Raw genomic sequence first — 12,891 nt, forward strand, 5'->3', positions numbered from 1 at the left:
GCAGATGCTTAACCAACTGAGGCACCCAGGTGCCCTGCCTTCTATCTTTTTCATGCCTAGTGGCACTGGCTCTAACATCCAGTACATTGTTGAATAGAAATGGTAAGAGCACACATCTTTCTGTTGTTCCTGATCTTAGGGTAATACATTTAGGCTTTTGCCATCAAATAATGTTACTGTAAGTTTTTGTAAATGCCTTTTATGAAGATGAGGAAGTTCCCTTCTTATTTGTGTTTTGCAGCGAGTTTTCTTTTTTTATCGACAATATATGTTAGATTTATAAAATGCTTTTTCTGCACCTATTGAGATTTTTTTAGTTTAGTTTTTTTAGATTGTTTCATACAGAATACCTTCCCTGCCTGAAAATAAATAGTGTTCCACCTATTTATTCCTCATTCCCTACCCCCTAAACTCCTTGTAACCACTGATCTTTTCACTCTCTATTTGTGCCTTTTCCAGAATTTCACATAGTTGGAATCAAACAATCTGTAGCCTCTACAGACTAGCTTCTTTCACTTACCAGTATCAATTAAGGCTCCTCCATGTGCTTTCATGGCTTGATAGATCATATCTTTTTAGTGCTGAATATCATTCCATTGTAGGGGTGTACCGGGGTTCGTTTATCCAGTCACCTATTGAAGGACATATTGGTTGTTTCCAGGTTTTATTGATTATAAATAAAACTGCTATAAGATATTTGTGCAGGTTATCGTGGACATAAATTGTCAACTAATTTGGGTAATTACCATGGATCATGATTATTGGATCATATGGCAATACTACATTTAGCTGTGTAAAAATTGGCAGACTGTCTTCCAAAGTGGCTGTACCATTTTGCTTTACTAAATAATAAGAGTTCTTTTTTCTCCATATTCTCTCTGGTATTTGGTGTTGGCCATGTTTTGGATTTTAGCCATTCTGATAAGTGTATAATGGTATCTTGTTTTAATTTGTACTTTGTTTTGTTAACTGATGTTTTATTATAAAGTATTTAGATATGGTTTTCTTACTATGTATCCAGTTTGGCATATGTAGTGCTGCTTTTCGTCTGTGGCTTGATATCTTTCACCACTTTTTTTAAAAAGATTTTATTTATTTGAGAGAAAGAGACCACAAGCAGGGGGAGGCATAGAGGGAGATGCAGACTCCCAATAAGCAGAGAAGCCCTATGTGGGGCTTGATCCCAGGATCCTGAAATCATGACTTGAGCCAAAGGCAGACGCTCAACCAGCTCAGCCACCCAGGCACCCCTCTTTCACCACTTTTGAGAAATGGCCAGCCATTACCTTGCTAATAATTTCTGCTCAATTATAGGAGTTAGAGTTTTTCATTGTGTGCCAGAAGTTTGTATTTATTCCTACCCTTTTGATTCTCTATAATTAAAGTCTGAATATTTTTATTCTGATTCATATTCCAGTTAGCTAATTCCACATACTTTTGCATCCAGTCTACACTTAATCCATTGAGCTCTCAATTTTAATTATTTCTACTTTTATAATTTTCTTTCAATTGCTTATTTTTTTAGTTTCCATTTCTCAACCAAAAATCTGTGTCTTTTAAAATATTAACTAGTGTTATTTTGAAATTCTTCTTTTGGTAAAAATTTAAATGTATTGCAAATATTAAATATTTGGATACATGAAAATGCCTATCGTGGTATCTGGTTCATACTAAGTACTCAGTTACTGTTAGCTATTATTATTACCTGCTTCTTTGAAGCTCCCATGAATGAAAGGCAATTTTCTAGGTGCTGTATCATGGTGTCCATAGGAAACAGAGAAAATAAGAGGGTCATTAAAAGTGGTCTGCCCACTTTATGTAACATAAGAACAAAACATTCATGAGGACTCAGAAAAAAAAAATCCTATAATTAGACTCTAAAAAGAAAGGAGAGTGAAAATGGGCATTGTATTTCTTTCACGTAGAGGGTTGTCTCTGTACACTTATTTTTCTAAGTCTGGCCACTTCTCTGTGAGGCTGTAGCCTGGGTCATTTGATTGCCAATTTAAATATTTACACATATGGGAAAGTTGATACCAAATTAACTTAAAATTTCATGTTGCAGTTGTTAAAACTTCACTGAGTATTTTATTTGCAAATGAAAATTGAGGATTTTGTGTGTTCATGTCCCTGTGATTGTCTATATTCAGATTTCATGTTCTTTTAATTATTTTATCTTTCATCACTTTCAAAGGCATGGAGTATTTGAAGAAATATTTAAAGTCATCATGGAACCATTTTTAGATGTTAAAATGTTCTGATTGCTATTGTGATTTCTTCCTCTTTTTCAACAAGAGCCTTGCACTAATATCCTATCTTTTCCTTTTGTATTTTAGTGGTTTGTGATACATCCTAAGGAAATGGAAGTACTATTATTGCTGCATGATAATATTGAAAGAAACAACTGTAACATTCAAGTGTGAAATTAAGTTGATTTGGTATCAAGTTAACCATATATGAAATTCCTAAATGATATCTTCCTTATATGGACCACCTGTGTGTTGGTTTTTATTGTCTGCTTTTGTTGTTGGTTTTTGAACAGATTTTTCTTTGTGCATAGCTGGTTATTTTTAAAGCAACTATTGAATATTTTATATGAAAGAAAAGGTGAGATAAGTTGAGGTTCCAGATGACGTGATCTTCCTGCAGAGAGTGTTTACTTTTCCTTGCAGGCAGGTGGGTTGTTTAAGGGCACTAGAAATCCCAGAGCAACTTAATTCAATCATGGAATATTACCAAAAGTTAGGCTTTGGTATCTCTGAAAGCTGGAACATGCCATTAACACTTAATCTTAAAATGCAGTCCTTTAGAGTTCCTTTTTAATTTGAGGTATAATTGACATGTAACACCTTATTAGTTTCAGATATACAACATAATGATTTAGTATACATATATTGCTAAATGATCGACATGATAAGTCCAGCTAACATCCATCACTATAGTTACCAATTTTGTTTTCTTATGATGAATACTTTTAAGATCTGTAGTATGTTATTATTAACTGTAGTCACACTGCTGTACATTATATCACTATGTTTTATTTTATATCTGGAATTGTGTACCTTTTTATTTCCTTCACCCATTTCACCCACCCCTAACCCCCACCTCTGGCAACTACCAATCTGTTCTCCGTATCTATGAGCTTAGTCTTTGTTATTAAGAGTCCACATATAACTGAGATCATACAGTATTTTTTCCTCTGACTTATTTCACTTAGCATAATGCCTTCAAGGTCCATCCATGTTGTTAGCATTTTCATTTTCTTCAGATAAATACCCAGAACTGAAATTGCTGGATTCTATGGTAGTTCAGTTTTTATTTTCTGAGCAACCTCCATATTTTTTTCCATAGTAGCTGCAGCAATGTACCTTCCACCAGGAGTACACAGGGTTCCCTTTTCTCCATATCCCCACACTTGTTATTTTCTGTCTTTTTGAGAATAGCCATTCTAACAGGTATGAGGTGATATCTCATTGTGGTTTTGATTTGCATTTCCATAATGACTAGTGATGTTGAGCATCTTTTCACATACCTGTTGGCCATCTATATTTCTCCTTTGGCAAAATGCCTATTCAGATCCTCTACCCATTTTTTTAATTGGGTTTTGTTTTTGCTGTTAAGTTGTATGAGTTCTTTATATATTTTGTACAGTAACCCCTTATGAGATATATGATTGGCAAACATTTTCTCCCATTCAGGAGGTTGCCTTTTAGTTGCATAGATGATTTCTTTTGCTGTGCAGAAACTTTTTCGTTTGATGTAGTCTCACTTGTAATGTAGTCTCACAGTTCAGTTTTTTTTGAACTAGCAACAAAAGCAAAAATAATTACCAAGACCAATATCAAGGAGCTTACCACCTATTTTCTTTAAAAGTTGTATGGCTTCATGTTTTACAGTCAAGTTGTTAATCGATTTTGAGGGTTTTTTTTTTTTTGTGGGTCATGTAAGATAGTGGTTGAGTTTCATTCACTTGCATGTAGCTATCCAGTTTTCTTACCACCATTTATTGTCGAGTCTGTCCTTTGCCCATTGAGTTTTCTTGGCTCCTTTGTCCTAAATTAATTGATCATATATGCATGGCATTACTTCTAAACTTTCTGTTTTGTTCCATTGATTTGTATGTCAATACCATACTGTTTGGATCACTATAGCTTTGTGATACAGATTGAAATCAGGGAGTGTGATACCTCCAGCTTTTTTCTTCTTTCTCAAGACTGCTTTGCCTTATTTCGGGTCTTTTATGGTCCCATACTAATTTTAGGATTGTTCTATTTGTGTGAAAAGTGCCATTGGAATTTTGATCAGGATTGCATTGAATCTGTAGATTACTTTGGGTAGTATGTACATTTAACAGTATTAATTCTTCCAGTCCATGAGCATGGAGTATCATTCCATTTATTCATGCCTTCTTCAGTTTCTTCCATCAGTGTCTTACAGTTTTCAGTGTACAGGTCTTTAACTTCCTAGGCTAAATTTTTTCTGGGTATTGTATTCATTTATGCAATGATAAATGGAATTGTTTTCTTAATTTCTCTTTCTGCTTGTTCTTAGTGTGTACAAACAAAACACACTTTTATATATTGATTTTGTATCCTCCAATTATACAGAATTTGCTTATTAGTCCTAACAGTCTTTTAGTGGCGTCTTTAGTGCCTTCTCTCTATAATTTTATCATCTGCAAACAGTGACAATTTACTTCTTCCTTTCCAATTTGAATGCCTTTTATTTCTTTTTCTTGACTAATTACTCTGACTAGGACTTCCAATTCTCTTTTTAAATTAAAGATGTGAGAGTGGGCATTCTCATCTTGTTCTTGGTCTCAAAGGACAATCTTTCAGCTTTCCCCTGTTGAATATGACATTATCCATGAGCTTGTCATATATGGCATTTATTACAACTAAAGGTACATTCCCTCTAGATCCACTTTTTTGAGGGTTATTAAATCCATAAGTGGATTTGGAATTTTGTCAAATGCTTTTTCTGCATCTGCTGAGATGATCATATGATTTTTATCCTTCATTTTGTTAAAGTGGTATATTCCATTTACTGATTTGTGGATTTGGAACCATCCTTGCATCCTTGGAATAAATCTCATATAACCATGGTATATGATTCTTTTTATGTATTGTTGAATTCAGCTTGCAGATATTTTGTTGAGGATTTTTGCACCTACATTCATCAGGGATGTTGGCCTGGCAATTTCTTTTCTTGTGGTGTCTTTGTCTGATTTTGATATCAGGGTAATGCTTTGTAAAATGAGTTTCCTCCTCTTATTTTCCTTTAAGAGTTTGAGACGGATTGGTATTAAGTCTCCTTTGAATGTTTGGTAGAATTCACCCATGAAGCCATCAGGTCCTGAACTTTAGTTTGTTGGAAGGTTTTTGATTGCTGATTGAATTTCCTTATTATTAATTGGTTTGTTTAGATTTTCCATTCTTTCATGATTCAGTCTTGGAAGGTTAAATATTTTTATGAATGTATGTATTTTTTCTAGGCTGCTAATTTGTTGGTATAGAATTGTTCATTGTAGTCTCCTGATCATTTGTATTTCTGTGGTATCAGTTGTAATGTCTCCTTTCATTTCTGATTTTAATTATTTGACTCCTCTATTTTTCTTGATGAGTGTAGCTAAAGGTTTGCCAATTTTGTTTTAGTTTATCTCAGAACGAGCTCTTGGTTTCACTGATCTTTTCTGTTTTCTGTTTAATTTATATACATACATACATATGTGTGTGTGCATGTGTGTGTGTGTGTGTGTGTGTGTGTGTGTGTTTGCTCTGTCATTTGTTATTTCCTTCCTTCTACGAACTTGGGGCTTCCTTTGTTCTTATTTTTCTAGTTCCTTGAGGTGTAAAGTTAGGTTGTTTTTTTTCTTGTTTCTTGAGGTAGACATTTAGTGCTATTAACTTCCCTCTTAGAAGTGCTTTTGTTGCATCTCATTTTTTTATTTCTCTTTTGATTGCTTCATTTACCCATTTGCTGCTCAATCTCCATGTATTTATGTATACCAGCTTTCCTCTTATAATTGATTTCTAGTTCATACCATTATAGTCAGAGAAGATGCTTGATACTATTTCAATTCTCTTAAATTTATTAAGACTTGCTTTGTAGCCTAACATATTATCTGTCCTCGAGAATGCTCCCTGTGTACTTGAGCAGAATGTGTATTCTGGTGTTTCTGAAAGGAATGTTCTGTATAAATCTGTTAAGTTCATTTGGTCTAAAGTGTCATTTAAGGGCAGTGTTTCCTTATTGATTTTCTGTCTGGATGATCTATCCATTGATGCAAGTAGGGACTTAAAGCTCCCTACTATTAATATATTGCTGTCTATTTCTTTCTTTTGGTCTGTTAATGTTTGCTTTCTAAATTTAGGTGTCTTTAGAATTCTAACAGAAATCCCTAAGTATATGTTAGGACTCCTCCCCCTTGGTGGTCTTGAACTTGAATTTTCATCCCAGGATGTGTCTGAGTCTATTGAAATGTCTGTCCTACTTATTAGCCTCTCAGCTACTGCTTTTGGAATTGTCAGACACCTTGAGATAGAAAGCAGTGCCAAATGCCAGGCTCACTTCTCTGGCTTTTCTTCTCTGTAGGATCTTAATGCCACTAATCTAATCTTTGTACCTTGATAGCTCCCCTGTGCCTTCAAATAGAGGTTTTTACTACTTTGTTAAGATTTTCTAGTTGTTCTCATTGAGAAACTTGTTACATTGCCAGAAGTTGAAATTCTCACTCTGTGCATAATAGACTTAGGCTTAAATGACACTTACTGAGTGTTTCCCATATGCTGGGTGCTAAACAAAAGGACCATACATATTTTGTCTCATAATCCTCATAATAACTCTGGATTCAAGATTTTCCACTTTACAAACAAAGGTAAAGACATTGCCTAAGAATATATGCCTAGCAATTTTGAGATGTGGAATTGTATACATTTAGTTCTAACTTTGTCCCCAACTATAATGCTAGTATCTGCAGTTATTCACAGTAAATAAGACAAGTTTGTTTCTTTTTCTTCACATACTAGTAAATGCAACTGTAATCACAGTTATAAAAGTATTTATGAAAATGTCAACATTTAAATTTAATATAATTTTCTCTTGTCATGAAATATCCTTCTTTGGACATTTTTTTCCAGACATTTTTCCCCCAACCATTTAAAAATGTAAAAAACAATCTTAGCTTATGACACATAGGAAAAACAGACAATGGACATTTGGGCATTTTAGACTACATTTAGGCCACAGGCTGTCATTTGCCAATTCCTACTCTAGATGTGTGTCTGTATGAACATATCAGTAATATATAAATGAATATGAGCATGAGAATTTGAGCAGTTCTAGAAAAGCTAGAGGCCAAATAGACCTGACCTTCATGTATGGAAGATTTATTTTAGGCTTTCTGCAATTGTAGGGAAAAATAAAAAGAGCCAGTGTTCCATAGTGATTGGTGACAGTGGTCAGTAACAGGAATGTATATTGTTATTTTCACACTAGGATTTACCATGGAAGCAAATAATGCCCTGGGATTGTTATCATTAGGCCACTGTATGAGCATTTAACATTTTCTTCCTGCTGTGCTATTTATTTACCTGAAAGTTTTTCTGCACACAGTGGTGACAGTAGTAATTTGGGATTTCAGGGATATGGCACTAAATGCAGGCAGCTTCTGCACAGAATATTTCAAATGAACTTTCCTCACTAGCCCAGCTCCAAAACAGACTTCTTTTATGAACATGCTTTTCTGTGGCTTGGAGGTATTCACGGCAGTGATGATAATAATAAGACTTGGCACTTCTATGGTGTTTTCTCCTTTCAAAGTGCTTTTCTCTAAGAAGAATCTAAAGGGTACATTTCAAGTCCATCTTCTTTTCACAGCAGGAGGAGCCAACATTTTTTACCAACTCCAGAGAATCACTGTATCCTTTTCGAAAGCATGCAGTTAGTTTGCTACCAGAAAACCCTGTGACCAGCATTTTTCCTTCAAAACCTACTTTTTGCCTTTTTAATTCTGTCTTTTCTCTTCTTCCGTTATACAAATTGCAACCCATTATATAAATGAAAGGTTACTCACCTGAACCTTTGTCTCTTGGTATAACTTGACTTACTTGAATAGTTACATTAACAAAAATATTGTGTATCCACTTGATCTGGATTATTTTTACATGCTGCCAAAATTTATATCATTCATATATGATAAGCACTAGAGGAATAAGAAGAAATTTTAGGTGAGAGTTTTCTCAGGGAGCTCAGTCTTGTGAGAGAGACAGACTTGGAGGATAAGTCCCATTTCTGTCCTTTATAGCTGACTCCGTGTGCTCATATACACCTAGAGGCACATGGGTTCCAGCCCCTGACACTAGTGCTTATCCCAAGAATTACCTGGGATTATGCCCTGCTTTCTTGAAGTGGATTTCTCTTCTCACTGGCACCAAATGCCTGCCATGATCTGCTTCTTACCTTTTAGCTCTAACCATCTGCTTTGATTCGATCTCTGGTTGTACTAGACTCAACTTCCTATTTAACTCAGGTATGCATCTTCCTTGGTTTCAGCCCTACTGAAGGTTCAGGGAAGAGAATTTCTCCCTTAGTCCTGTACCCAAAAGACCATGATAGTGTGGCTGACCTTTGGCCTGAGGGAGAAATTTCTGGACATACAGCACAAATAAGAATAATATAATTGAGTTGAGCAACTGCAACAAGAACACAGAGGAATGAGCCAGACTTCTCTGTGTGGATATTGGTAATTGTCTATCCCAGTTTAATGGCTTCCTCACTGAATAAATATCCTCATCCAGAAAAGAGAAAATAAAAACAGTAATTACAACTTTGGCCTCTGTTGCCAGATCCAAACACATAGGAACACATGATTTTTCCTGTAAGTAGAGTGCAAAATCTCGTATGCTGTAATTTGCTGTTCCATTAATATTTTAATCAGTTGCTATATTAAGTTTTTGAAATTTGATTCCCTTAATCTTTGAGTAGATGCCTATTCTCATGCATCAAGCTCAGGAAGTTTCCCACATCTGAAAAGTTGTATTTTCTTCCATAGACACAGCCTATTTTTGATTAAGCTGAGTAGAATGGCCAAGCCAGTGAATAGAGCATCCAAAAGGATAATAACAGTGAGGTGTTCTCTTTGTGGGACTACATCAATTCAAGCAGGAAAATCGATGTACCTGGGGGAGAGTACAATGCTATCCCAGGATCATTAATGCTCAGGAGGCAACAAAAAATCACAGGGAGAAAAATTCACTCAACTTTGGCCATGCAGAGAAACAACAGGAGAGGTGGCTAAGCTTCCACTCAGTCACTAAGAAGAGAATGTCCATTTGAGAGGCATTGCCAGGTTTACTTTTAGTGACTTTAGCTACTGAAAGAAAACCCATATATTTAAATTACTGTTGGCTTTTCAAAGTCTTTGCCAATTTTGTTTTTCATCACACTTACTTTAGAAGGAAGGCTAGCTAGTGGTATTTTCCTTGCTTTCCTGGTAACAAAGCTTGAAAGATGGTGAGTTCAGGAAGGACAAAGTTGCGTCATTGAAGCCAAAAATAGACCTTGTTAAAGTAAAGAGTTCCACTTAGCTGCTTTGCTCACTGAGCTGTGCAATTTCGGTTACACAAATCTTTAGACTTTGAAGGTCTCCCTCTTCTTGAAACTACTAAAAGAAACTGCCTTGAAAGCAAATAATCCCTGTCTGGTCTCACCCATGTTAAATGTAAAATCCAAAGGGAGCTTGGAAGAATTAGGGAGAATTCAGCCTCCCTTGGTTATGTGCAAAGTCCTCCAAGAGAGGAGAAGTCCTTCTTGTATTTCCTCTTGTATCAGTCACCTGTGCTACCATAATGGTAAGTAACAAACTGACACAAAATAGGTCTTAAAACAGACCTGTAGATTGGCTGTAGTTCAGCTAGGGTAGGATGGACTCCAGCCTCAAGGTGTGTCTCTAGCTTGGATTCAGACCTGTTCCCACACGTCTCCACATTCTCCTTGGACCAGTGGGTACCCAGGATAGGCTGTTTTCATAGCAGCCACAGGAATACAAAAGGATAAACCCAACCATATGAGCATGTGTAAAGCCCATACTTCTATCACAGCTGTTAACATTTCATTGGCCAAAACAAATCACATGGCCAAGTCCAAAGTCAGTTAAGTAAGGATAGACACTCAGCTCACCATGAAGCCAGGGCAAGCATGTGTATATATAAGGAAGGAACCTTAGCCCCTAAATGGAAGGGAGTTTCTCTGGCTGGACCTGAAAGATTGCTTTGGTAATATTGTTTCTCTTTTGCTCATTCAGGAAAAAACACCTATTTGCTCACCTGAGCAGCCTTATTCCAACTATTAAGGTCAATGGGGACTGACTGCTTTCATGGATCTTTACACAATTCAGTTAAATTAAAAAGAAAGGAAACACGTTCTTCTGTGGCCTCTAAAAAGCCTAGAGCTGTGTTGTCCAATATGGTAGCCATTAGCCATTTTGGCTACCTGAATTTGCAGTATTCAAAATGAAATAAAATTTAAAAATCAACTCCTCATTCACACTAGCCCCATTTTAAAAATTCAGTAGTCACCTGTAGCTTGTGGCTACCACACTGGGTGGTGCAGCTCTATTACAGCCCCCCTTATCGCCTTCACAGCACAAATCACACTCCAAAATCATCTTATAGGGCACCTGGGTGGCTCAGTTGGATAAGCGTCTGCCTTCAGCTCAGGTCATGATCTCGGGTCCTGGAATCGAGTCCCATATCGGGCTCCCTGCTCAGAAGGGAGTCTGCTTCTCCCTCTGCCCTCTCCCCCTGCTTGTGCTCTCTTTCTCACTCTCTCTCAAATAAATAAAATCTTTTAAAAAATAAAAAATGAATAAAATCATCATATATTTACACACCTGCTTACTTTCCCTCTCTCTCCCTCCCTCCCTCTCTCTCTCTCTCTTAGTCTCCCTCTCCCTTCGTCCTTCTCTCTCTCTGGTAGACTGAATAATGACCCCCTAGAGATATATTCAACATAATCCCCAGAACTTATAAATGTCACTTGACATGAAAAAAGGACACTTTGCAGATGTGGTTCAGTTGAGAATCTTGAGTTGGGGACATTTTCCTGGATTATCTAGGTGGACCCACTATAATCACAAGGTTCCCTATAAGAGAGAGGCTGGAGAGTGTCAGACAAAAGGTGAAGTAATGATTGTCTCTCTGCTTCTAGGAAATTTGAAGATGTTATATTTCTGGCTTTGAAGATAAAGAAGAAAGTATATAAGCCATAGCATATAGGCAACCTTTAATAGATTCTTCCCTGGAGCCTCCAGTAGGAACACAGGCCTGTGGACCCATTTTAGACTCCTGACTTTTGACCTCCACAACTTAACAAGTTTGTGTTGCTTTAAGCCACTGAGTGTGTAGTAACTTGTTACACCAGCAATAGGAAACAAATTCATTCCCCATTAGCATGTAAGATCTATGTGGGAGGGACCTTTTTCTGTCTCACTCACTGCTATATCTACAGCACCAAGCATAGCTCCTCTCAAAGGAGTGGTGCTCCTAATTGTTTGAGAATTAATGATTGTATGGATAAAAGGCTAACATAAGCTCCAAAAGGCCCTTCTCATACAAGGTAACTTCTATGATCATGTGCCACATATCCCCAATCTCCACCATTGGAAGTCATCATTTTTTTCCAACTTATTTCCAGAAAATCACTACTGGGAGACATTGGAACAGAAGAAGAGAACATATTGAATGAGAAGCCATCAAAATTAATTTGTCAGTTAAGTGAATAGCAAAACACATCCATGCAGAACAAAGAAGAGTGAAGATCTCGAAACACGAGAGAGGGAAAAAGAGGAAGCTAGGAAGATATGGCCAAATGCTTTGTAATAGGCATATCTATAACAATTAGAAGGTGTCATGTACTTTGAAGCTGCAATTCACCTTCATACTGTTTTAGCTTATTTGAACTTCAGCCACTCATATTAAAGATGTAGGCAGATATCATTACCATCAGTTTACAGAAACTGAAACTCAGCACAGAATGGCTAAAATCGCAGTTCATATAATTCTTGTCTACAGAATCAGATACACTCACATTTCAGAACTTAGAAACAGCCTTCTATTGAAGAGCAGCCTGCCTAGATTGGGGTATTGGGAAGCAAAGACACATACTGTTTTGAAGAAAATATAAAGTGTAGTACATATATTTAGCCAATAGAAATAAATGGTTATATTTTAAATGGTTATGTAAATTACTACATCATAGCCTTGATTTTGCTTTTTCTGAGAAGCCTAAAATATTTACTATCTTGCCCTTTAAGTAAAAGTCTGCCAGTTCCTTTTCTAGATGAGAAGTGAGCCACAGGTACTTGCTCTTTTTCCCTCAGCCCTACCAGAGAAATGAAGAGTGAAGGCCTATATCAGTACATCACTCTTTGATTTTTTTTCTGATTCAGCTCCTTCTTCCTTCATCCAAGGAAAGTTTTCATATCTCTTTAGGGAAGGACAAAAAGATAAAGAAGAGTTTGGATTTTTTTTACGGCTGTATAATGAATCACCACAAACTTAATTTCAAAAACATCAATCATTTTCTCACCATCATCTCATAGTTACAGAGCTTGATTAGGCCGAGCTAGGTGGTTCTTACCAGGGGTCTCCCAATATGACGCTAGCTGTGGCTAAATCCATATTAGAAGCATCCTCTGAGATGTCCAGCACCTAGACTGGAAGACTTAACCAGCTGAGGAATGGACTAGCTGGAACATCTCTTTTCTTTGTGCACTCTGGTAATATCAAAGTACCACAGATTTGCTGGTTTGAAGATCACACATTTATTATCTCACAGTCTTGTAGGTCAGATGTCCAGGTATGCATGGCTGGTTCCTCTGCTCTCGCTCCC

The sequence above is a fragment of the Eumetopias jubatus genome, unplaced genomic scaffold (assembly GCF_037043125.1).
Source record: "Eumetopias jubatus isolate StellerSeaLion01/CBP00866 unplaced genomic scaffold, mEumJub1_p1.0 scaffold_11, whole genome shotgun sequence".
NCBI lineage: Eukaryota > Metazoa > Chordata > Mammalia > Carnivora > Otariidae > Eumetopias > Eumetopias jubatus.